Consider the following 25,127-nt stretch of genomic DNA (forward strand, 5'->3'; position numbering starts at 1 on the left):
TTGCGCAGAGCTTGGATCAGCTGCGTTTATGCCAGTTCAGTCATGCTGATCAACCTCGCCTCTCTGCCATCCTTTGATGGCTTCTTGCTGGTCTAGGCCAAGATAGCCTCCCTGTGTCCACCTGGGCAGACAGACGGAAAGCTCCCCTGCAGCACAGATTCCTCTGAAACAGAACTGAGGATGAGGAGTGCCCATTTCTGTGGCTGAAATGGAGTCTGTGCTGCAGATCATGAGAACGTCCATTTGGTGTTCTGTGTGCTTATATTTTGCGTTGCCTCCACCTTAAAGATGCAGGTCCCTCGGTACAGGAACTGAGGAAGGGCTTCGCTGGGATCTCAGAATATGACTGGGGTGGTCCACAGGGCTGGCATTGGGAGGGACCCAGCCACTCTCAAGGGCCAGGGTTTCATGAGAAAGTGGCCTTGTTGAAGGACCACTTGCTGAGGGCCCAGCTAGAAGTTCTTAAGCCTCTAAGCATGTTATTCCAAATCAGTGGAGCTGAAAAGATTTATTTAAAAGGCGATGAAATATCCCTTTTTAAAAGGGAAAAATATGACCTAGGGAATTAGAACAGAGGTTGTGCTAGAGAGTCGTGTCCCTGAACGCTCAGGCTGACTTGGAAAAGCTAACTTTGTTGGCTTTCCATGCTTCCCCACCTTCTGACTGCAGCCCCACCCCCAGAGGCAGGGTCTTCGCTCTGTCCCTGGGCCTCCTGGGGTCCTCTTCCACCCACTCCCAGAACACTACACCCAGGCCTCCCTTCCTGGGAAGCAACCCCACCTACCCCCAGGCGCAATATCATAAATCTTTAATAACTGGCATGGTCCAGGCAGCAACCAATTAGAAAGGAAACTGGCAGAGTCCTAACGCAGGGTCTTGGAGGTGCCGTGTTTGCCAGGAATCGACCTTTTATTCCTGGATCATAGGGAGGTCTGGGAGTATCTGGGAATGAGGCCAAGGTGATGAGCAAGAAGAGGCTTGGAGCAATGGCTATTTCCCAACCAGTTTGCAGCCACTGAATTATTCTGATGACTGGCCCAGCAGTACCAGTGCATACCAGCCATGCTTTGCTGCCTTCCTCTTCAGACTGAGGGTCTGGTTCTCCACTGGGGTGAATGGTTGCAGTCAAATAGTGCAGAGATCAATAGCTCCCTCCTTACTGTCAACACCAGCCTGCACACTCATCTACTCACAGTTAGAGCTGCCACCTCACCTCCTATGCAAGCTCTAAAGCTCCAGAAGAGTTCAAAAAGCAGGAAGTCAGCCTTCCAGCTAGGAATGCTGGAGGGGGGCTCGTGTTTCATGTAGTACAGGCTTGCTGGGGACAAATTCTTGGTTTATCTAGAAAGTGTCTTTATTGTACTCTCGTTTTCAAAGTTTGTTTTCCCAGGATATAAAATGTTAAATCTACAATATTTTTCTCTTTCAGTACTTAAAAATGTCATTGCTTTACTTCCAATTCCTATTCTTTCTGAAAAGCAGGTCTTCAGTCATATCATTGTTCCTCTGTGTGTAATGTGTCTTTGTTTTCCTCTGCTTTCAAGATTTTCTCTTGATATTTAACTTTTAGCAACTTGACTGTGATGTACCTAGGTGTGCTTTTCTTTGTACTTATCCTGTTTAGGTAATTCATTGAGCTCCTTGGTTCTGTAAATTGGTTTTTGTTCCATATTTGGGACATTTTCAATAATTTTTTGTGTGTATTTTGGAAATTAGTCCCTTGTTAGTTGCATCATTTGCAGATATTGTCTCCCATTCTGCAGGTTGTCTTTTCATTTTCATCCACTAATCAGGAAGTTATACAACCATTTTCAATGGTGATTTTGAAGAATTTACAATAAACACAGAACCTGTTTATGTAATAATGATTAGGGTTAAAAAGCAAGATACAGAATTGGATAGATGGTATGATCCTAAGAATTGAAAACAAGGAGAAAAATGACATATAAATAATAGACTAGAGGTAAAAACTCAAAAATGCTAACAATTGGACTACACATGGGTTTTTTTTTTCTTTTTCTATAATTCAAAAAAAAGGTGCAACATTAACATGCATAGTTTTTTCACAATAACCTTTTAGGGTGGGACTTTGGGAAAGTTTACTGCAAGAGCAAGTTTACCAAGAACATATTTGTTGCAAAAAGTGGTCAACTGAAATTGTTTGGTCCCTAAGAGAGGAGGGTCCAGCACCACAGTGGCATCTGGCCCAGGGGCACGTTCACCCCTTTGACTTTGGAGTTGGAGTCGCAGTTCCTTGTGCAGGAGAACCAGCCCGGGAGCACAGAATGACCTGCCTGGCCTGGCGTCACAGGCCTGAGCAATCACCGGGGAGGAAGGAGGCTGTCTGTAGATCACAAGGTGCATGCAGAGGAGTCTGAAGCCAGGAGGACTGAGTTGGTGCCTCTGGTTCTCTTTGGCCTTTGGTGGGGACTCTGTTCTGTGGGCACCAGCAGCACTCAACCCCGACCCCAGCCAATCTGCAAATGCTGTGTGGGTCAGAAGCTAATGAGAGAGCGTGAACAGCCAGTGGCTACCCTAGCTGGGGGACCAGTAGCATCATACCTACCCTGAACATTTCCCTGAAGTTCACAGTCATGCATGCTGGAAGCTCCTTCCCATCCATGATCACTCTGGAGCCTCATACCAACCCTCTGAGGGAGGTAGGTCAGGTTAATTCTTCTTCTCACTTGAGAGCTGAGGACTGGGGAGCCCGTGGGGTTGAGAGGCTCATCTAAGACTCACTGTTAATAAGAAGCAGAGTAGGACCAGACCTGCCTCTGGGGACCAGGAGCAGCTGATGCAATGGGGCTTGGCTTCAGAACTCTAGAACTCCCCTGCTACCTTCTGTGATGAGAAGAGGGGAGGGAGTCATGAAATAGGGGGCACTTGCGTCTGCTTTCCCTGTGAGGACACGTGGAGAACAGAGCAGTTTTGCGACCTTCCCTGGGCCCCACAGTGAGCAAAGATGAATGAGCCAGGACAGGAAATTATGATCCCTGTGTCCTCGGCCCTTCCTTCTCTTTGTGGGTTGCCACGCAGTCTCCCACCCTCTCCTGTCCTGCCTGCTGTCCCCCAGGACTCCCACATGCCCGCTCCTTCCATCTTCTCCCCACTGGAAACTTACGGAGGCCCAGGGACTGCTTGCCAGGAGCAAGGGTTCCCACTGATGGGCCCAGAGCTCACTGCCCCTGCATGTAGCTGGTTGGAAAAAGGCTACCAGCTAGGGTATCTCTTTCAGTAGAACACTGGCTTATATTTGTCTTTAAACTTTTTTTTAAATTTTATTGAGATATAATCAACATAACATACAACTCACCCATTTAAAATGTACAGTCCGATGGCTTTTAGTATGTTCAGAGTCATGTTATCTATCACCAGAATCAATTTTTAAACATCCTCATTACCCCAAAGAAGAAACCACACCCACCAAGTCATCACCCTCTGAAGTCCCCATCTCCCCCAGCCCTAGGCAACCAAGAAATCTACATTTTTTCCTTTACAGATTTGCCTGTTCTGGCCATTTCATATGAACAGAATTGTGCAATATGTAGTCCTTTGTGGCTAGCTTCTTTTACTTGGTATTTTCAGGGTTCATCCATGTGGTGGCAGGTTTCAGTATTTCACTTCTTTTTATTGCTGAATAACATTCCATCGTCTGGACGTTTATCTGTTCCTCAGCTGATGGACATGTGGGTTGCTTACAGTTTGGGGCTATCAGGAATAACACTGCTATGAACATTCATGCACAGGTTTTTGTGTTTACAGAGGTTTTAATTTGTCTTAGATATATACCCAGGAGTGGAATTACTGGGTCATATGGTACTGTTGGAGGAATTACCAGAATGTTCTCCAAAATGGCAGCACTATTTTATATTCTCACCGACAATGTGCGAGGGTTCAATTTCTCCAAACTTTTACCCACACTTGTCATTTTCTGTGTTTGTTTTTCATCTGGCCATCCTACTGGGTGCAAAGTGGAATGTCATTGTGGTTTTGATTTCCATTTCTCTGATGGCTAATGATGTTGAACATCTTTTCATGTGCTTATTGGCCATTTGTATATCTTCTTTGGGAAACTGTCTATTCATATCCTTTGTCCATTTATAATTGGGTTATTGGGGTTTTTTTTATATAGAATTGTAAAAGTTCTTTTTAGATTTTAGATACAAGTCCCTTATCAGATACATGATTTGCAAAAAAAAATTCTTCCATTGTTTGAAGTACCTTTTTACTTTCTTGGTGTTACCTTTGAAGCACAAAAGTTTTACTTTTTTTTTTTTTTTTTTTACATTTGTTACTTTGTATACTAATAATCAGGTTGACTCTTTTTTCTTTGTTGTTTTTTACATTTTAAATCAACTGTACTTCAATTAAAAAGCAAACAAACAACCCATTTAAAATATGGGCAGAAGAACAGCATTTTTCTAAAGGAGGAAATGCAGATGCCCACAGGAACATGATAAGCTGCTCCACATCACCACGATCAGGGAGATGCACATCAAAATCAATGAGACACCATCCCACACCTGAGTGCCAGCATCAGAAAGAACACAAGCAACAAATGTTGGCAAGGATGTGGAGAAAAGGGAACCCCCTACCCTGCTGATGGGAATGCAAACCAGTGCAGCCACCATGGAAAACAATATGGAGGTTTCTCAAAAACCCAAAAACAGAACAACCATATGGCCCAGCAGTTCCACTCCTGGACATACACCTGAGAAAAACAAATGCATTAATTAAAAAAGATACATACACCCCGCTATCAACAGCAGCACTATTTACCATAGCCAAGACATGGAAGCATCCCAAGTGCACATCAGCAGATGAATGGATAAAGAAGATATAGCATATACATGCAAAGGAATACAACTCACCCATAAAAAAGGCTAATTTGCCACTTGCGGCCCTTCATTCGCTTTTTCTTTTTTTGCACTTCAAAAACCAGAATTTTATAACTGGCATAGACATTTCCATGGCATCAAAAACAACAAAATACCTAGAAATAAATTTAACCAAGGAGGTTACCTCTACTCTGAAAACTGTAAAACACTGATGAAAGAAATTAATGATACAAAGAAATGGAAAGATATCTTATGCTCTTGGATTGGAAGAATCAACACTATCAAAATGGCTGTACTACCCAAATTAATCTACAGATCCAATGTAACCCCTGTCAAAACACCCATGACATTTTTCACATAACCAGAACAAATAATTCCAAAATTTATATGGAACTGTAGAAGATCCTGAGTTGCCAAAGCAATCCTTTATAGGTCTTTTTTTCCCCCTCTCCTTTTTGTTCTCTTTTCTTGTGGTTTGGTGACTAGAGAAGTTCTTTTAACATTTGAGGTAAAGCTGGTTTGGTGGTGGTGAATTCTTCCTCAACAAAACACTAGCAAACTGAATCCAACAATACATTGGAAGGATTATACACCATGATCAAGTGGGATTTAACCCAGGGATGCAAGGATTTTTCAATATCTGCAAATCAATCAATGTGATTCACCACATTAACAAATTGAAGAATAAAAACCATGTGATCATCTCAGTAGATGCAGAAAAAGCTTTTGACAAAATTCAACATCCATTTATGATAAAAACTCTCCAGAAAGTGGGCACAGAGGGAACATACCTCAGCATAATAAAGGTCATATATAAGCTAACATTATACTCAACAGTGAATAGCTAAAAACTCTTTTTCCTCCAAGATCAGAAACAAGACAAGGATGCCCACTCTCACCTCTTTTATTCCACATAGTATTGGAAGTCCTAGCCACAGCAAACAGACAAGAAAAATAAATAAAAGGAATCCAAATTTGAAAAGAAGAAGCAAAACTGTCATTGTTTGCAGATGACATACTATACATGGAAAATCCTAAAGACACGATCAGAAAAGTACTAAAACTCATCAATCAATTCAGTAAAGTTGCAGGATACAAAATTAATATACAGAAATCTGTTGTATTTCTATACACTAACAATGAACTATCAGACAGAGAAATTAGGGAAACAATCCCATTTACCACTGCATCAAAAAGAATAAAATACCTAGTAATAAACCTACTTAAGGAGGTAAAAGACCTGTACTTGGAAAACTGTAAGACATTGATGAAAGAAATTGAAGATGACACAAACCAATGGAAAGATACACCATTTTCATGGATTGGAAGAATTAATATTGTTAAAATGACCGTATTACCCAAGGCAATCTACAGACTCAATGCAATTTCTATCAAAATACCAATGCCATTTTTCACAGAACTAGAAGAAATAATTTTTAAATTGGTATAGAAACACAAAAGGCCACAAACAGTAAAACAATCTTCAGAAAGAACAGAGCTGGAGGTATCATGCTCCCTGACTTCAGACTATACTACAAAGCTACAGTAATCAAAACAGTTTGGTATTGCCACAAAAACAGACACATAGATCAATGGAACAGAATAGAGAGCCCAGAAATAAACCCACATACTTATGATCAGTTAATCTATGACAAAGGAGGTAAGAATATACAATGAAGAAAAGATTGTCTCTTCCGTAACCAGTGCTGGGAAAACTGGACAGCTACATGTAAAAGAATGAAACTAGAACATTCTTTAATACCATATGCAAAAATAAACTCAAAATAGATTAAAGATGTAAATGTAAGTCTGGAAACCATAAAACTAGAAGAAAACACAGGCACAACAATCTTTGACATAAATCGTGGCAATATTTTTTGGAACTGTCTCCTAAAGCTAAAGAAATAAAAGCAAAAATAAACAAATCAGGCCTAATTAAACTTAAAAGTTTTGCACAGCAAAGGAAACCATCAACAAAATGAAAAGACAGCCTACTGCATGGGAGAAAATATTTGCAAATGATATGCTCAATAAAGGGTTAATGTCCAAAATATATCAACAGCTCATACAACTCAACATCAAAAAAACAAACCCAATTTTTAAATGGGCAGAAGACCTAAATAGACATTTATCCAGAGAAGACATGCAAATGGCCAACAGGCACACGAAAAGATGCTCAACATCATTATAATCAGAGAAATGCAAATTAAAACCACCATGAGATATCACCTCACACCTGTGAGAAAATCTACCATCGAAAAGAACACAAATGACAAATGTTGGCGAGGATGTGGAGAAAAGGGACCCCTCTTACACTGTTGTTTGGAATATAAATTGGTGTAGTCACTGGAAAAGAGTATGGAGTTTTCTCAAAAAAACCTAAATACTATTGTATGACCCAGCAATCTCACTCCTGGGTATATAGACAAAAAAAAAAAAAAGAAAGAAAACTCTAATTCAAAAAGATACATGCACCCCAGTGTTCATAGCAGCACTATTACAATAGCCAAGACATGGAAGCAACCTAAATGTCCATCAACAGATGATTGGAGATACATATATATCACACACACACACACACACACACACACACACACAATGGAGTACTATTACTCCACCATAAAAAAGAATGAAATAAATGCCATTTACAGCAATGTGGATGGACCTAGAGGTCATACTAAGTGAAGTAAGTCAGAGAAAGGCAAATATTACATATCCCCTATCTGTGGAATCAAAAACAAATGAGACAAATGAACTTATTTTAAAAGCAGAAAGAGACTCACAGACATAGAAAACAAACTTATGATTACCAAAGGGGAAATATGGAGGAGAGGGATGAATTGGGAGTTTGGGATTAGCAGATACAAACTACTGTATATAAAGTAGATAAACAGCAAGGTCGTACTGTATAGCACAGGGAACTATATTTAATAGCTTGTAATAACCTATAATGAAAGAGAATATATAGTCCTGAGGAGTCCAGAGGAAGGCAGGCTGGACTGAACACCCCTATGGGGGGGCTCTAGGGACCATCAGCAAAAGGTCCTAGGATGATGAAGTTGAGTAGGATAGAGGCTGCTGCAGGGATAAAGACAGGATTGGGGCCAGAGGGCCAGGAGCAGCGTGTGGGGTGACCTGCAGGTGTTGTCACATTTGCACACTTGGCTCCCAGGAGGCGGTACCAGCCCTGGCTTTGCTCACCTGCCCTTCTCCTCTCTCCTCCCTCCCCACCCCGACCCCAGTCCTTCACGCCTTCCTGTTTCCTCTCCTGAGCCTCCCTGCTCAGGAGATTCACAATGGGCATCCCACAGCCCACTAGGAGTGCATAGACATAAAGAAGTTGCTCATTTGGGAACAAAATCCTGGCCTGAGGTTCAGATGATCTGATTTCTAGGCTCCATTCCACTCCCCACTCACCAGGTGACCAGGACCTGCTTTTCTTCCCTCCTGGGGGTGCAGAAGCAGGATTAGAATTTAAAGCAATATGGGATCTCCTCAAAGACGGGAAGAAAGACCAAGGGGCTGGCGTCAGGGGCCTGGGATCCCCCCCTGCCTCCCAGGCATTACTGTGTGACCTTGAGCAAATCACCCCACCCTGCAGGGCTCAGCCTTCTCACTGTCAAGAAAGAGATTGTGCACCTACATCCTACACGCTCCTGTAGGGGAGACCTGTGTTCAAAACCGAGCACACACTCAGAGATACGGACGTGCTGTGCACATATGAGGAGGCACTGTGACCACAGGACACCAGCCTCGAGACAGATGCTCATGCCAGTCAAGGACTCCCATCCCAGCATCGTCCCCTCAGACCTATCTCAAGACAGAGACCCCAGAATTCTAGATGCAAGACTGTGTAAGACCAAAGCAGTCTTCACCCCTGAACGTCTGGTCTCTGCCCTGCACCTCAGCCTCCCCAAGGAAGGCCGCTCTGTTCACATCACCCTCAGACTGTGTTTGGGAGAAACGGTCAGGTTTAAAGACTATCATCTTCTTGAGCGGTGCCAGATAATGGCCCTTGGCGTGTCCAGTTCCCCTGGAGGCTTCTGTTGTTACAGTGACGTATGTCTGCAGCCTTCACAGAGTCCTGCGGCAGGAGCCGGCGTGTCCAGGCTTGATGAGTTTCCTGATGAGCAAGGGACGCGCGGCAGTTAGCAAAACAGCAATTAGCAGGAACTCTCAACCAACCGGAGCAGCGTGGTTCTCAGACACAGAATTGGAGGGCCATGAAACAGAAGAGCCTAGAGATCAGTTCGTGTCACTACCTGGAGAGGCCCCCCCCCATCGCCACCAAAACTGTCTTGCCCGAGATGATAGTAAAAGCTGGCTTTAGCTGTGTGGAGCAAATGGATGACAACAAAACAAATACAAGTCTCATCAGGAATTCCATTGTTCTTTGGATTTTTCACTTCAAATCAGTTCTGAGGCTGAACACCAAATGCCGAATGACTTCCACATTTTCTACGCGTCTCTCTGTAGCCTGCCACCAGAATGAACTAAAATTCAGAAAGACCCGGGAGCTAAGAAAGTCAGTCAGTCATCAAAAATTGAATTCTGTTCCCTGGGTGCCATGCACCAAGGCAGGAAATCGAATGGGGACATTTCAGAGATATTTCCAGCCACAGGGATTGAAACAAAAAGCCTTTTGTGCTTAACCCTCATTTCGCTGGAATACCAAACCGTCTCCTCAGTAGCACTGAAACTTTGTCTACGTGATATTCTTTGTAACATTCTGCTTCCTTCTGCTTCCTCCTTGTACAGTAGATTTTCTTCTCAGACATGGCTCCTGATAGTACTAACCTAAAGTGCATGTTGCAAACACACTTGCCTTTAAGCCTGTGCATTTTAAGCAGATGGAGATCTTCCTCCAGCCAGCGTGGGCCCAAGTTTTCGGGGACATGTCTGCTACATGTAGTGAGACTTTCCTGAAGTCTGTCTCAGTTATTTAGGGGCGCGGGTGCCCAGGGCCAGCCAAGAAAGGGGTACCGCTTTTTTCGGCTCCACTTTGGCTAATTGGAGGAGTGGGGAGCAGAGTCAGGACTGAGGTGTCAGATTCTGAACTGTGAGACCAAGGAGGCAAGAGAGGATGGATCTGAGAACCCTGGCAAATCCACCTTAGACTCTGTCTCCCTAGACATCTCCACAAAGCCTGGACAGGGACAGCCTGTAAGGAAGGGTGGCCAGGCCTGAGTTAGAGCCCCCAGAAGGCTCTCCCAAGCTGGCTCTCCTGCTTCACCTGCCTTGGCTGTTTCAAGGTCATTACAGTGACCTATGCAGCCAGCAGCTCTGCCTTTGCTTCTCTCCAGGGCTTCCCTTTTTTGTAGGTTTTTTTGGGTGGGGCAGGGGGAATACAGGTATATTTAATTTATTTTTAATGGAGGTGCTGGGGATTGAACCCAGGACCTCATGCATGCTAAGCATGTGCTCTACCACTGAGCTATACCCTCCCCGAAGGGCCCCTTCTTAACAGACAGCAGAACAGGACAGTGATAGCTGTACCCGTGTTCTAAAGCGATACCGTTCAGGTTGGACTTTCACATTTCTAACCCATTCCCACTCCTACTGTTTCAGATCCAGGTGTGAGTTTATAGGTAAATGACACTCATTTCCTTCCAGAAGAGCATCCTGCTGCTAACAACAGCCTGACACAGTGAGTTAACCTAGGCTGACATATTTCAGAGCACCCAAACTCACGGAGGGAACAAGCCATCTGGAGCAAAAATTTAAAGTTTTGAACAGAGACTGTAAATAACGGACTGTGCACTCACTGTGTAGCCATTTAAAAAGCTCTTTTTTTCCATAATAAGAAGTCATCTGCAATTGAGGTGAAGAAAGCAGGTTAAAGTAAAACATAATAGAATTATTTCATTGTTGGAAAGAAAGTCTATGTGTATGGATGGAGAGAGGGAAGGAAGAACGGGAATTACGCTAAGTTGCTATTCCCTTTAGAGAATGGGGTTGGGGGTATCTTGAGAATCAAGGAATAATTTTCACTTAAAAGATTATTTCTTTAATGACTGAAAATTTTTTAAACAAACCTCTACCACTTTCACAATTAAAAAATAAAGTGTAAATCTGTCTTGCAAGAAGGCAAAGCATGTCCAGGAAGGGCAAGACATAGAGAAGGAGCAAGAATTTGACTTAACAATATTTATTAAGAAAGGATTCCTGGTCAGTTGAAATTTAACATTTTGTTTTCTGATGGAGAAACGTTACAAAAAGCAGTGCCATTGAACTTAATAGACCCTAGGGCATATTATTTATAAGAGCCTACTCTGCCTATATATGGAATCTCCTACGGACACGTTGTCATTTAAATGCCCATGTGGCATTCAAGTAGAGGCAATTTTCCAAAACCAATCATCTTCAAGTCAGAGCATTGAAAAAAAAAAAAAAAAAGCCTGAAGAATTCCTTTGCAAAATAGGTTTTTTAAATCATTCTTGGATTTTACTTAAAGATTTTCAGCAGGCCCAGTGCACCTTTGTGCAGAGAATGTCTCCCATGTTTTAAGAGAGTGAGAGTATCTGAAGCCAGGACCAGTTTTAGACAAAACTGCAGAGTTGGTAGATCCGGTAATCTCTCAGTCTCCCCTCTTGCATTCTTTTGCCCACATTAGAGCTTCCATTCTCAGTTTGCTGTCCCCTATTGTCTTTCCCATCCTTCCTTATGCCCACAGGAGCACCACTGGGTACCTCTTCCTTCTCTCAAAACCCTCCATGGATCTTAAAAAGGGAGCTGGTATCAGTCATTTACACTTTGGCATGAATTTTAATGTATGGCCACAGAATTGGGAGATGTTTCTGTTTTAAGTTTTACTCTCGACTGTGAAAGAGAAAGTTGAATCCCAGGTTAAGGAATTTTCAGGCATCAGCCAGCAGGTGGCCTCGTGTTTTTCAGGCAACCTCCCTGCTGCTCCAGAAATCACACCACCTGACTGTTCTCTCCCTGTAGCCTGGGTCTTGGGTTTTCTCATCCAGAGCAGGGCCTCCCCCAGTCTTGGTGATGCACCCCAATCCTGCTCTCCGGAGGACATCTTTCCTGTTCTCCACAGACTAAAAGGTACGTGTGAGATTTCTGGTGCAGACCACTCACTCGCCTCTTGTAGGAGAGGCTCTGGACATCCAGGATGTAGCAGGGCCTTGGATTCACTGCTGAGAGCCCAGGAGAAGGAACTGTGAAGAGCAGCAGTCAGGGTTCCAGCCCTGATTCTACTTCTTAAAACTTGTGTGACCTTGAGCAAGTCATCCATCCTCTCTGAGCTCAGTTTTTATACCTGTAAGAAGGAAATAACAGCATCTATTTTAGCCAGGTGTGTTAAGGATAAACTGAGATCAAGAATGCAAGGTGCCTGGCAGGGGTGGGAAGCCCTCAAGAAATGGGAGCTCTTCTTACTACTTGGTGGAACAGAGCAGGGCTCGCGGCAAGAATGAAAACCAAAGAACCAAAGGCAGCCAGAACCTGGGGTCAGAGAACTCGGCACAAGGACACCTGTTTGTCAACTCAGCTTTGATCTGGGGTCCTCCTGTGGGGTCCTGCAGTGGGACAGCACGCGTGAGGATTGGCTGGCGGCTCCCAAGCCGAGCACAAGTTTTGAACTCAGGAGTGAGAACAGCAGTTTCTGTTTTGCAGTCTCGTTCATCTGAGCCACAGGCAAAACGGAAGTTAAAAGGATCCTTGGCTGCTGAACAGATGGTGCGTAGCCCGGACACGGAGTTTATTATACATTTTACCTGAGTCTGTGTACCCTCACTTTACACACAGCTCTCATAAACTTCATTATCCAGTTGTCAAGTCCACGGTGGATTAGAGGCAGCAAACCAGGGACTAGACAGGCACCCTTGGAGTGGAGAGAAGTGACAGCCGGTAGTCTGACGAGGAAGGAGACGGGAAAAAATAGAAAGGCCGACATCATGAAGAACAAAGAGTCACAGGCATCAGGCTCTTGAAAGGGGTTTCTGCCTCCCTTTGATTTCTGAGAGCTGCAGTGTGTGATGGCTCAGAATCATGATGTTCCAATTCTTGACCCTGCAGAAAGGATGTTAAATCACAGTGTATTTTAAGCAGCCAGTGATGTGTATAACGTGAAGGACAACAGGACCTTGAGGGGGGAGCACTTTCAAGTGTGCATGTACTGTCCACATATTTGATTATCATTTGGTTCCCACGACAATCCTAAGGGAAAGGCAGGGCTCATATTATTGTCCCCCATTTGATAGATGAGGAGACTAAGACTTAGTGTGGCTTAGAGGCCGGCCTCGGCTTATGTGCCTGGTGAGCGAGAGGGCCAGGCTTCCCTCCAGGACTTCTGACTGGCCGTCCAGTGCTGTTTCCACCACATATGCTTTCATATGTGTTCCTTGGAGCCCCGGGGTTCTGCCCAGGGGTGGCGCAGGGATGCAGGGGAGGCCCCTGAGCAGGACTGTGACTTCCCATCTCTGATTTAAAAAGGAGTTCTCAGTATTTGCAAGACTTTGGATGGGGAAAATCAAAAAGGTCCTGCTGCTTGGGGAAAAAAAAAAAAAAGCATGGGAGAAAGAGAAGACTGTGAAGCTACTGAAAATGTTGCCTTGGATATTTGGGGAATATGTCTATCCAAAACAATTAAAATCAAAAGAAAGTCATGGGGCTGTGTACACACAGGGCAGACCTTCTGCTCTCTGGAAATCTTCGTCTTCCAGAACGACTTCCCCCAGGGATGTCCCAGTCTTGCTGGGTTCAGGTTCTCTGAGGGCTGCCCCAGGCGGGCTGAGCCACTGAGCTCTCCACCACTCTCCACCAACCCCTCTCCACCCCCGACCCATGCACGGAGGGTCCCAGCCCACCCAGGGCTATCAGTGCCCTTAATAATCCCTGTCTCATGGGCCAAACGTGCCCCTCCTCCTCGCCTCTGGTGTCCTGTTCCCCCAGAGTCCTGCTGAGAGACAACGGGCAAACTCCTCAACGAGACTCAACTAACCAAGCATTCCTGCTGCTCCTTGTGGTATCCTCTCTACCCAGCAGAGCCTGTTATAAACTCCTTAATGCGGGCTCATGTCTGTGTGTACCTCCCCAGCTGTGAAAATTTAATACTTGTTGAATGAATGACAGGTGTCTTTCTGCATTTGAACGGTGGCTTCCTGCATACCCAGGATATTACCCCGTGTAATTTATTCTGAAGGTGGGAGGATCAGGCCCCAGGAATTATCTGCATAGAGCGGGCTTCGGTGACACCATGTTGGTAGCCACTGATTCACCAGGAAGATCTGACACTGGTCGCTTTTTCACTCTGCACCCACACCATCCTGCCTGGAAGAGGAGGAAAGAGAGTTACATCCAGATGTCAGTCAGTAACCTATCACCGCAGTCGCCAGCAGCAGAATGTGGAACGTCTGTGCTGGGCACTATAAGAGGAAGACTAGGCTACTCCCTCACCTGGTCACTCTGAGAAATCAGTCTGAATGCTAAGCCCTGGATAAATAGCAGCGTTGACTATGACTGCTGCTCCCTGCCTGTCAGGAGCAGATGATCCAACGGGAAAGACAGAACGATGACTAAAATCTTAGCCAGTCAGACAAGGTGGCACCTAGCCAGTGTGGAATGAGTGGCACAGATGGAGCCTTTCCTTTTCCTGCCTCCCCTTCTGGTCCCATTTTCCCTCTAAGTTAGAGGTGATTTGGAGCTGGAGGGGTCAAAGAGGACGTCCCTAGGAGGTGGGGCATGACCTGAGCCTCGCGGGGTTTTTAGGATGTCAGTGGGAAGGAGGGAGGAGCCGTTCCAGATGAGAGCAGGGGTGGTGGACGTCTCATCCCCGGCAGAGCGGGACCCCAGGGAGAAGAGGGAGAAGGCGGGAGAGGGGAGCCGATGAGGAAGAACCAGAGGGATCGGGCTGACGAGTCTGAAGATACTGCAACAAGCCAAAAAGAACCATTAAAGTCACCATCAACACGGAATGGAGAAAGGGAAGACCGAGGAGCACCCACCCTGAAAACCCGTGTGGTTCCAGTCCTGGGTCTTTTCTGGACCCAAGGACCCTCGTCGTCATCCAGCCGGGCGCCGACGCAGTCAGCATCAGCTGGCGTGAGCTGCGTGCTGCCCGTGACACAGCCTGAGAAGTCAGGTGCAGGAACAGCCCCTTTTCCCAGCGTAACTTGTTTACGTGGAGTGTAAGTGAGAACGTGTTTAATTAGGGGTAATTACACACTTAGACACAGATGGTGACTGGCTGGCAGCGGTGGGGTGAGGTCCCGGCAACACGCAGGGAGTCGGCCCGGTGTGGGGCCCCCTGTGCACACTCAGAGGAGAGACGTGGTGAGGAGGGGAGGGAGCGGGGTGTGAAAGCAGCAGCGAGGAACTCTGAGTCTTGGTCCTGCGTACAGAGCAGCGGTTCTCAAAGTGGGGGTCCCCAGACCAGCAGCGTCAGCATCACCTGGGAACTTTTTAGCCATGAACGTTCTCTGGCCCCGCTCCAGGCTCCGAGTCGGAAACTCTCTGGGGGTGGAGCCCAAGGATCTGAGTTTAACAAGGCCTCCAGGTGATTCAGTGTGAGAATTGCTGATGGGGAGCATAGCACAGCTGTTCAAAACAAGAGCCGGCTCATTCACAGCTTCAGCACTTAACTGGCTGGGTCACGGCATTATTTTCTAAGCCTTACTTTACTCATCTGCAAAATAGGAATAAAAACACCTGCCCTACAAGAGTAGCATGTGGACAGTACAGGTTGCAGTTTATCTGCTTTGTTCATTGCCCTGTCCCAGCATTCAGAAAAGAAGTGGAAAGAACAGCTCAATAACGCAGTAACCATTAAAGAAACTGAATCAGTAGTTTAAAATCCCACAGGGGAGGGTATAGCTCAATTGATAGACTGCCTCCTTAGCATGCATGAGGTCCTGGGTTCAATCCCAGGTACCTGCATTAAAAAAAAAGTAAATAAACCTAATTCCCTCTCCCCCAATAACAACAATAAACAAAAAAACCAATAAAAAATCTTCTCACAAAGAAAACCTCAAGCCCTAGAGTTTTACAGACAAGTTCAACCAAGCTTTTAAATAACAAATAACTGATTTTTATCAAATTCTCATAGAGAATAGAAAAAGAGGAAATGCTCCCCTGCATTATAACCTTGCTACCAAAACCAGACAAGTGTGATATGGGAAGGAAAATGACAGAGCCCTTTCACTTACGAACATAGTTACAAAAACTCAGAACAAACCAAATTCCCCAATATATAAAAAAAAATATCGTGTCCAAATTGAATTCATCCTAGGATTGTAAAGTTGGTTTGACATTAGAAAATTTATTATGTTGACTTAACGAGAAACAAAAGGAGGGGAAAAAGGCCACATGATCATCTGAATAAAGGTGGGAAAATATTCCAGAAAGTACAGTATCTGTGAAGGATAAAAACTCATACTAACTAGGAATAAAAGAATTTCTTTCATCTAAAAAATGGTTTCAACCAGAAATCTTCAACAATGTTATACTTAATAATGAAATGGTAAAAGCTTTTTTTTTTTAAGAACATGCTAAGGTTGCCACTTCTGTTCATCATTGCACTAGTCCTTGCCAAGCAAAATAAGGCAAAATTGTTATTATTCACAGATGATCTGGTTGTCTAAATAAAACCTCAATCTACAGGCAAATTAATAGATTTAATAAAAAGACCTTAGTAGTATTGCTGAATATAAGATCAGTATACAAAAATCAACTTCATCTCTGTCCACTGGCTGAAAGCAGAAAACATAATTTTAAATAATGTACCACTTATAATAGCAATCAAAGAATACTTGGTAACCTAGTAATTCGGTTCTTACCCAGAGTTAGGACAAACTTCACAGGTTAAGGGCAGTCCCCCCGTAGGGCTGCCCTCACTTCAGTCATGCACTACAAATTTAGGAGTGCTCAGGCTACAAATCTGGGGGCTCGTATACCTCCTCACTTGAAAGACTCACAGAACTCAGGAAAGCCCTTTACTTAAGATGACAGTGTTATTATAAAGGATACAAATCACAACAGTCAAAAGAAGAGACCCATAGGGCACAGTCTAGGAGGGTCCTGAACGTGACAAATTCTTGCTCACCCTCTCAGCAGATTACTGTGTATCACTCAACCAGTGTCCAGAATGTTTATTGCAGTTTCACTGCTGAGGCATGATTGATTAAATCATTGACCACCTGAATGAAATGAATCTCCAACCCCCTAGTCCTCTAATTATATGGTCTTTTGGGCAAGACCCATCCTGCAACTGTCCAGGGGTCCACCATGAGTCACAAAGACACTCCTATCACTTAGGAAATTCCAGAGGGTCTAGAGGCTCCCTGCCAGGAACTGGGACTAAAGACCAGCCAAATTCTTTATTTATGTAGCAGATAGCTAGAAGCAAACCTAACAAAAGAATACCTAGTACCTCTTCACAAATTCTCTCTCTCTGAAGACACTGGAATACTATACAGCTATGAAAATGAATAAACTACAGGTTCACACATCAACTGTTGTGTCTATTATAGTTTTGAAAACCAAATCACCGGCAATGCTTTGTCATAAACAGTGAAACAAAGATCACCACTCTTCTGCAGAACCATCTGCCAAGGGCGGGCAGGACCCACTGAGTGGGGCAGTGGAAAACTATGAAGAAGGCAGACTTTTTCTTTGGTGCCCACTGCCACCTCCTGGGCCCTTTCCCTCCACAGACCCCCACCGCCTTCTAAGCGCCCAGGGCTCTTGCGTTCTCCTACCTCCCTTAGTGCTCCAAAGTCTTTCCAATGCATTCCTGAGAGTTCAGAATATAATCCCTGCATATTCGCTCGGAGGAAGCAAGGAATTTGCTTTTCTAGTTGTTCCTCTAAAAGTGAAACCAAGGGGTCTGGCCCCTTAGTAAAGCAATTCAAGGGAGTGAGGTGGCGAGGAGAACTTTTTAGATGGCCAAAAATCAGACAGACCTTTTCTGGTGGGTAAAAATCATACCAGCTTGTTTGTATGAGGAGGAAAGGAGACATCCTTCAACTTTCAGTAATCATTCCTTATGCAAATTCCTCCTCAGGCCTCTTCACAAACTCACCAGGTGACCAGCTCTCTAGACAGTTTGCCTCAGCCGATGAGAAGACGGGCCCTGCCATGGTTTACTCCAAGGAGGGTTCCTAGAATGTGTACCTGCTTTCCTATCTTGAAAATCTTGGAAATTCTCCCAAATCTTTCTGTCTTCCTTGGCCACTGACCCCTTCTTTGGGCTGTTTTACTCCTGGTGGGTATCACATTTACCGTGAAGCTCATGACTCAACTCAGGGTTTTTCACTTGCACAACCCCCCCCCCAAGGCCCTGAGAGGGACCCTAACAACATGGTCCGGCATGGTCACGTAGTTTTATAATATTTGCAAAGAAAGATGTTTTGGCAGCAATTTGTCAGGAAGTGGTCTATTTGCATTCTGACTTGCCCTCCACTGCATTTCCCCTTGTGCTTGGTGGTGCTGGTGTGACCGGGCGTTCAGAGACTCTGATCAAGGGTAGGTTGGGCTAGGGAATGCATTTAGTGGGATATGTTGATACAGTTTGCAGTTACGTCCATATAGAGTTAAGTCAGTGCCAGCATCTTGGTGTAGGAATATCTTTCAGGAATCCCTCTGTGCCCACCAGGTCAACTCACGGTGTTATGACAAGTAGCAGGGCCGACCCTGTGACTCATGGAATGTGACAGCTAAGACATCATGGACAGTTGATGAATCTCATCATTTCAAAGCATGGAAATTTAGTCACCACTTAAGAAAACTGGAAATTCCCCCAAATCTTAGAGCTCATATACAGAGGAATACCTAATAAGGTTCTTCCCCAACCTGACAATAATCCTGAAATTTTATGACATTAGTGATAACTCATTTAGAAGGTGAAAGAAACTTTGAAAATATCAGCCATACGAAAGGAGCAACCGTATCAGAGGAAAGACTGAGTTATCTTTTCCAGTGTCTTTCAAAGACTGAATCAGCTTTAAATTCTGTCTGCAAAAAATTATATTACAAGATTGTCAGAGAAGAGATGATCAGAGATTATGCAGTCCCTTCACGTGTTGGCTACCCACAGTTTGCCAAGCAGCTAATTAGTAAAAATGTTATTTTTATGAGTATTGTCATGTTTGTGGCATTTGCCAGCTTTTTATAATTTTTAATGTGCTGCCATTTTCTGATTCAAAAATACTTATTTTCATACCTAATTTTATGCTCATAATTTCCTATTTTTAAGGAACACCCCCCTCCCCAGCCTGGATTCTCTCAGGCCCCCTTTCTGCTTCAGCCTCCACATGGTGACTGCCCCATCTTCCCTCACTCGCCCAGTGTTGACTTGGTGCTGGTTTAATGATTATCTTTGCAGTAAAACCAGCACACTCACTGCCCAGAATTGGGTTGTAAGCTCCCTGAGGACAGTCCCCTGACTCAGAATGCCACACATGGGGCCAGGCCCACCAGAAACACTTCATAAATGCCTGTCAAAATATCTGTCTGAAATGGGACCAGCGTTCTCTGGAGCAGGTGACCCCAGCAGCCTCTCAACAGTGGGGCACTTCAAAAGTGGGACACGCCAGGGACCTGCAGTTTTTCTAGGAAGAGACATGTTTCTGCAAAGAGAGGATATGAGTTCTGGTTGATGATGTGATCCAGGGTGGCTACCTGGTCACCAAGGAGAGAAGGCCCTTCTCGAGGTCAGGGTGGGCAGGGCTACTGAGCCTGGGCTCCGACCCAGACAGAAGCAACGTCGGAGATGGGCTGGTTTGCCGCCCTCCTCTCCATCCACGCAGCCTGTGCTTCTTCCGTGCCCTAGGGAGCAGTGGCCTCAGTGCTACTCACCCAGCAGCCTGCAGTCCCCACATGGCTTTTGTAATGTGCAGTCACCCTGCCTTCAGCCTCTTCTGCCTGCAGACCCCAGAAGGCACAGCAAATCCAATGGCCCCTGTCCTCAGAGGCCCAGAGACTAGTGGGGGAGGCAGAGTGAGTTTCCATGCATCCAGAGTGCATTTCAGCAGGAGCCATAATGACAGCAATCTTTGCTGATGGAATAGAGGACAATGGACCAAACTACAGCGAGGAATCACCTCACACTGGTCAGAATGGCCATCATTCAAAAGTCACAGACGATAAATGCTGGACAAGTGGTGCTGGGAAAGCTGCTTGTAAATCAATGAAGTTAGAACACTCCCTTATACCATACGCAAAAAATAAACTCAAAATGGCTTAAAGATTTAAACATGAGACAAAAAAGACACTATAAACCTCCTAGAAGAAAACATAGGCAAAACATTCTCTGACATAAATCTTAGCAATGTTCATCTAGGGCAGTCTACCCGGGCAATAGAAATAAAAGCAAATAAACAAATGGGACCTCATTAAACTTATAAGCTTTTGCATAGCAAAGGAAACTATAAGCAAAACAAAAAGACAACCTACAGAATGGGAAAAAATATTTGCAAATGATGCAACTGACAAGCGCTTGATTTCCAGAATATGCAAACAGCTCGTACAACCTAATAACAACAACAACAACAAAAAACCCAATCCAAAAATAGGCAGAAGACCTAAACAAGCAATTCTCCAATGAAGACATACAAATCGCCAATAGGCACATGAAAAAATGCTCAATATCGCTAATTATCAGAGAAATGCAAATCAAAACTACAATGAGGTTTCACCTCACACCAGTCAGAATGGCCATCATTCAAAAGTCCACAAACAATAAATGCTGGAGAGGCTGTGGAGAAAAGGGAACCCTCTTACACTATGGGTGAGAATGTAGTTTGGTGCAGCTACTATGGAAAACAGTATGGAGATTCCTTAAAAAACTAAAAATACTTACCATATGATCCAGCAATCCCACTCCTGGGCATATATCCAGAGGGAACTCTAATTTGAAAAGATACATGCACCCCAATGTTCATAGCAGCACTATATACAATAGACCAGACATGGAAGCAACTTAAATGTCCAATGACAGATGACTGGATAAAGAAGATGTGGTGTGTGTGTATATATGTGTATACACACACACACACACACACACACACACACACACACACACACACAATGGAATACTACTCAGCCATAAAAAAGAATGAAATTATACCATGTGCGGGAACATGGATGAAATGAGAGATTATTATACTAAGTGAAGTAAGTCAGACAGAGAAAGACAAATACCATATGATATCACTTATATGTGGTATCTAAAAAAAATGACAAAAATGAACTTGTTTACAAAACAGAAACAGACTGACAGACATAGAAAACAAACTTATGGTCACCAAAGGGGGAATGGGTAGGGGAGGGATAAATTGGGAGTTTGGGATTAGCAGATAACAAACTACTATATATAAAATAGATAAACAACAAGGTCCTACTGCATAGCACAGGGAACTATATTCAATTTCCTGTAATAACCTGTAATGAAAAAGAATTAGAATATATATATATATATTTATAACTGAATCACTGTGCTGTACACCAGAAACTAACACAACGTTGTAAATCAACAATACTTCAATAAAAATTTTAAAAATTAAAAAAGACAATGGGCAAACAGGTTAGTATGTTTCCTCTCCCAGGTAAATGTGTTAACAAGGACTTTACCTAGCATTTCCCAGAGCGTATCCTGAGCAAGATTGGTCCCCAAGATGCACCTCGAAAAAAAAATGGTTATGTGGACAAAGAGATGTGGCAGGTGCTACATCCTTAATCCCTGAGACTCTGTAAATAAACCTGTTGGTTGCTACCAACCTGTCCCAGGGGTGTTTGTCCACACACCTCACCTCTCCATTAGCATCTCTGGGATGTGGGACTGTTTCAGGAAACACCGCCTTAACTAAAAGCAGTGACTGTGGGTAAGCCTTTCACCAGGACAGGCAGGTAGTCAAATTCAGCATCATCAGGGCTTTTCAGGCTCCTTCTACCAAGTTCTGCCTGCAGCTACTTCCTTCCTACATAGAGGCTGCACCCTGGTCAGGGGCCTTCCTGCAGCCAGAGCCCTGAATGACCACTGCCTCCTTTCCTAGACTCCTGCCCTTCTTGGGACCCTGTGAGAGAGGGACTCTGACACCTCTCGGTAAGCTTTCTCCAGCCCAATGCCAGTCCCCTCCCACAGCCATTTGTGTAATGAAGCCACCTGAGGGCTCTAAAATCTGTCCTTCCAAGTTCCACCTGATCCTGGATGGAAACAAGCAAGACAATGAAGGGTCTCTTACTTTTCTTAGTCTGTGGATTCCATCTTAGTTATCTTCAATAAAGGTGGCGGTTTATACCTCAGTCCCTTCCGAGAAGTGAATAGCCCAACGAAGTGCCTTTTATTCTTCTAGGCAGGCTCTCTGCAAGCCGGACAGGAGAGAAATTTAATCCTCTGGTGAGGGGATGGTGTGTGAGCAGAAATGGGGTGGCTGGCAGCAGGAGGGAAACTTTGGGGCTGAACTGTCTGCTGAGGGACTTGGTGACCTTGGTACTGTCATTGGCCTGCTTCAGCTTCCCCAGTCACTCCCGGCAGGGGCAGTAACAGGGTCCACCTTGTGAGACTGATAATTGAAAGAACTCAGAGCTCAGGTGGCACCTAGCACATGGTCAGCACCTGGAAAATATTATACACATTACTTGGTGGTGCTTGGGGATGAATATTCTCTTTGTGAAACTGAATTAGAAGGAATGCACTGAAGCCCTAAGTCTGACCTCTAGGTTGGCCCTGGGCAAAATGAGCAGCCCCAAGGGCCCGGCTACCACACGCAGCATCAAGGTGGTGTCAAACAGAAATCTGCAGCCACGCCCGACACCTGATGGACCCCCCCAGGTTTCAGAAGGCTGGACTTGACCGTGGCGGCTACCTTTGTTTTGCGATTCAAACAGGGCCAGCAAACTTCAGTCTCCTCTTGACGGGTAGTCAGTGTCTGAAATTCCACCACAGGCGTACCAGTCATTCCTTTGGCTTAAATTTTTATCCAGTTCATTTACCGCATTTAAAGCGGGTACCTACCCTGCATGGCAGATAGAAATAAAACAGCTGGTCCCTGCCTTCAGGGCACCCCCTCCTATGGAATTGTGAATCTGGAGATGAAGGGGTCCAGGAACACAAAGGCTTACCAGCTAAGCCAGACAGAGAGAAGGGGCCTACAAGAATTTCCCCAGATATAAAATGATAAAATGAATACCTATCTTACAGGATTGTCAGGAGGTCAGCTGAGCAAAAGCTGGCAAAATCCTTTACACATAATGGATGCTTAACGAATGTTAGTTCCTCCCCTTCTAACTGGATCTCAGTTATTTACACCTGGGAGTTAATGAGAGGAGGGTTTGCTGGAAGGGGAAGATGAGAGAGGTGCCCTGATTTGGGGACAGGAGTAGGGGACAGAAAGGGAAGCCTTGCAACTCAGAGATCAGGTTCTCTGATCGTTTTCCCCCACAAGGCCAGTCCTGTGATTCAGTCGGATCTCTGCCTGCATGTCCCCTTGTCGGAAAGGCCTGGACCACCCACGCAGCCCATCACTCTATCTCCTTATCTTGCTTTATTTTTTATTCCTAGCACTCTCTCCACCAGACATCTTATACATCTGTTTGTTCAGCTGTTTTTCCTACCAAAAATGTACGCTCCGTGATTACAGGGTCTTGGTTTTGTTCCCTGCAGGGATGGAATCTCGGCACTGCCAGCTGGGCCTTGGTTGGTGACCCACCTCTCTATACTTTTTTCATAGAGTCATTTTGATAATTAAATGCACTGATAATACGGCAGCACCTGGTCCAGTGCCGAGGGTATCCTAAGTTCTCTATAAATGGCAGCTGTTGTGATTATTGGTTATTGTCCAGTAAATGTTTACCTCCCGTGGGTCAGCCGTCTGGAGAAGACCGCTGTGGCTACTCAAGGATTCCTCTCATTTGAGCAGAGCCAGAAATAGAAGCCTGCACTAACTGGGGGACTGTGAAAATACTGCTTACCTTTCCGAAGGCGATGAGCCGAGCATCCCTAGGACGCCGCACTGGGGTCACCTGGGGAGTTTTCAAATGACTGATGCCTGCCTGGGTCGTCCCCTGGAGAAGAATCTGATGCAATCTGCTTGGTGGGTGGCCTGAGCCTTGGGATTTTAAGTTCCCCAGGTGCCTCTAACATGTGTCAGGTTTGAGAGCTGCTGTTCCAGGGTGCTGCCAGATTTCCCCTTGAAAATCAGCGAGACAGATCTCTAATTATGGCCTGGCGGTTAATGCATCTTCCTAAAAGGAGTCATTTGCTCACAGACCGGCCGATTAAAAATTAATCGCCTTGGCCCAGCAGGGCCCCTCACTTAGAGAGAGTGCTAGCGGCTGTGATGCAGAATCCCAGGACGCTAGTGCCCCACAGAGGGAAGCTTCCAGACCAGCAGCATAAGCCGACTGGAAAACGGAGGGGCCAAGGCAGCTGAGCCAAGCCTTCCCCCCACCCAGCTATCTAACCAGCCCAGCCCTGGTGAGGATGATGGATGGCAGTGGAGCCAATGATCCTGGCACATCTCCGAACAAACTAAACATTTTGTCATGTCTTTGAACTATAGTAGAATTCAGAGTTGATGATTTGAACCCCAGGAGGATAATGTCCAAAGCTTTCATCTGTGGTGGTGAGCTCTCGCTGAATTAGAGGATAGCCACATTTGAAGGAAGTGCTTTTTAGAAAGAAGCCCAACTCCATTGCCCCCTATTTCCTGCTGTTTAAAAGAAGAACATGGTGCTGAGTGAAATAAGCCCGTCACAGAAGGACAGTACTACCTGTTCCACTTACGCAAAGAGTCCAATTCAGAGGGACCAAAAGCAGAACTGTGGTCGCAGGGGCTTTGGGGGAAGGAGTATGAGGAGCTGTTGTTTTAACGGGTACGGATTCAGTTCTGCGAACGGTGGGGATGGTTGCACAACAATGTGAATGGACTTAACACCACCAAACTGTACTTAAAAACAATTAAGGTGGTAAGTTTTATGTTATGTGCATTTTCCCGCAATTAAAAATAAGTTATTTTTTAAGATAAACAACATGGTCCTGCTGTATAGCACAGGGAGCTATATTCAGTATTGTGTAATAACCTGTAATGGAAAAAGAATATATATGTATCACTGAGTCACTATGCTGTACACCAGAAACTAGCACAACACTGTAAATCAGATATACTTCAATTAAAAAAGTAAATTAAAAAATAAGTTTTTTTAAAAGCAATTCTATCATAATAAAAAAATAAAGGGAATGGACCACATGGGAGCTGTAGGCCTAGAGGAGCTTAACTGAGCTTTTGGTTGATTTCCATGGAAACCAGGGAAGAGATGAATTTCACTGGACAGGATCC

The 25,127-nt window shown here is 44.7% G+C and overlaps 1 protein-coding gene and 1 long non-coding RNA gene across 6 annotated transcripts in view; one reads left to right on the forward strand and one right to left on the reverse strand.

The window, feature by feature from the left end:
- MAPK4 (mitogen-activated protein kinase 4) overlaps positions 1-25,127 on the forward strand; it is a 148,475-nt gene that overhangs the window by 105,019 nt on the left and 18,329 nt on the right. The gene's annotated exons all lie outside the window — the stretch shown is intronic.
- Positions 10,606-25,127, reverse strand: part of LOC105073949 (uncharacterized) — a 39,456-nt gene continuing 24,934 nt past the window's right edge. For 2 of the 4 annotated variants that reach the window (XR_012503270.1, XR_012503268.1), the window contains exons 3-6: positions 23,761-23,978; positions 22,656-22,718; positions 22,032-22,151; positions 10,606-14,124 (exon numbers count right to left, since the gene is read on the reverse strand). This is a non-coding gene — a long non-coding RNA (uncharacterized LOC105073949). The remainder of the gene's footprint in view (positions 14,125-22,031; positions 22,152-22,655; positions 22,719-23,760; positions 23,979-25,127) is intronic. The other 2 variants (XR_012503271.1, XR_012503269.1) reach the window with 2 other exon arrangements.

Source organism: Camelus bactrianus, chromosome 30 (genome assembly GCF_048773025.1).
Source record: "Camelus bactrianus isolate YW-2024 breed Bactrian camel chromosome 30, ASM4877302v1, whole genome shotgun sequence".
NCBI lineage: Eukaryota > Metazoa > Chordata > Mammalia > Artiodactyla > Camelidae > Camelus > Camelus bactrianus.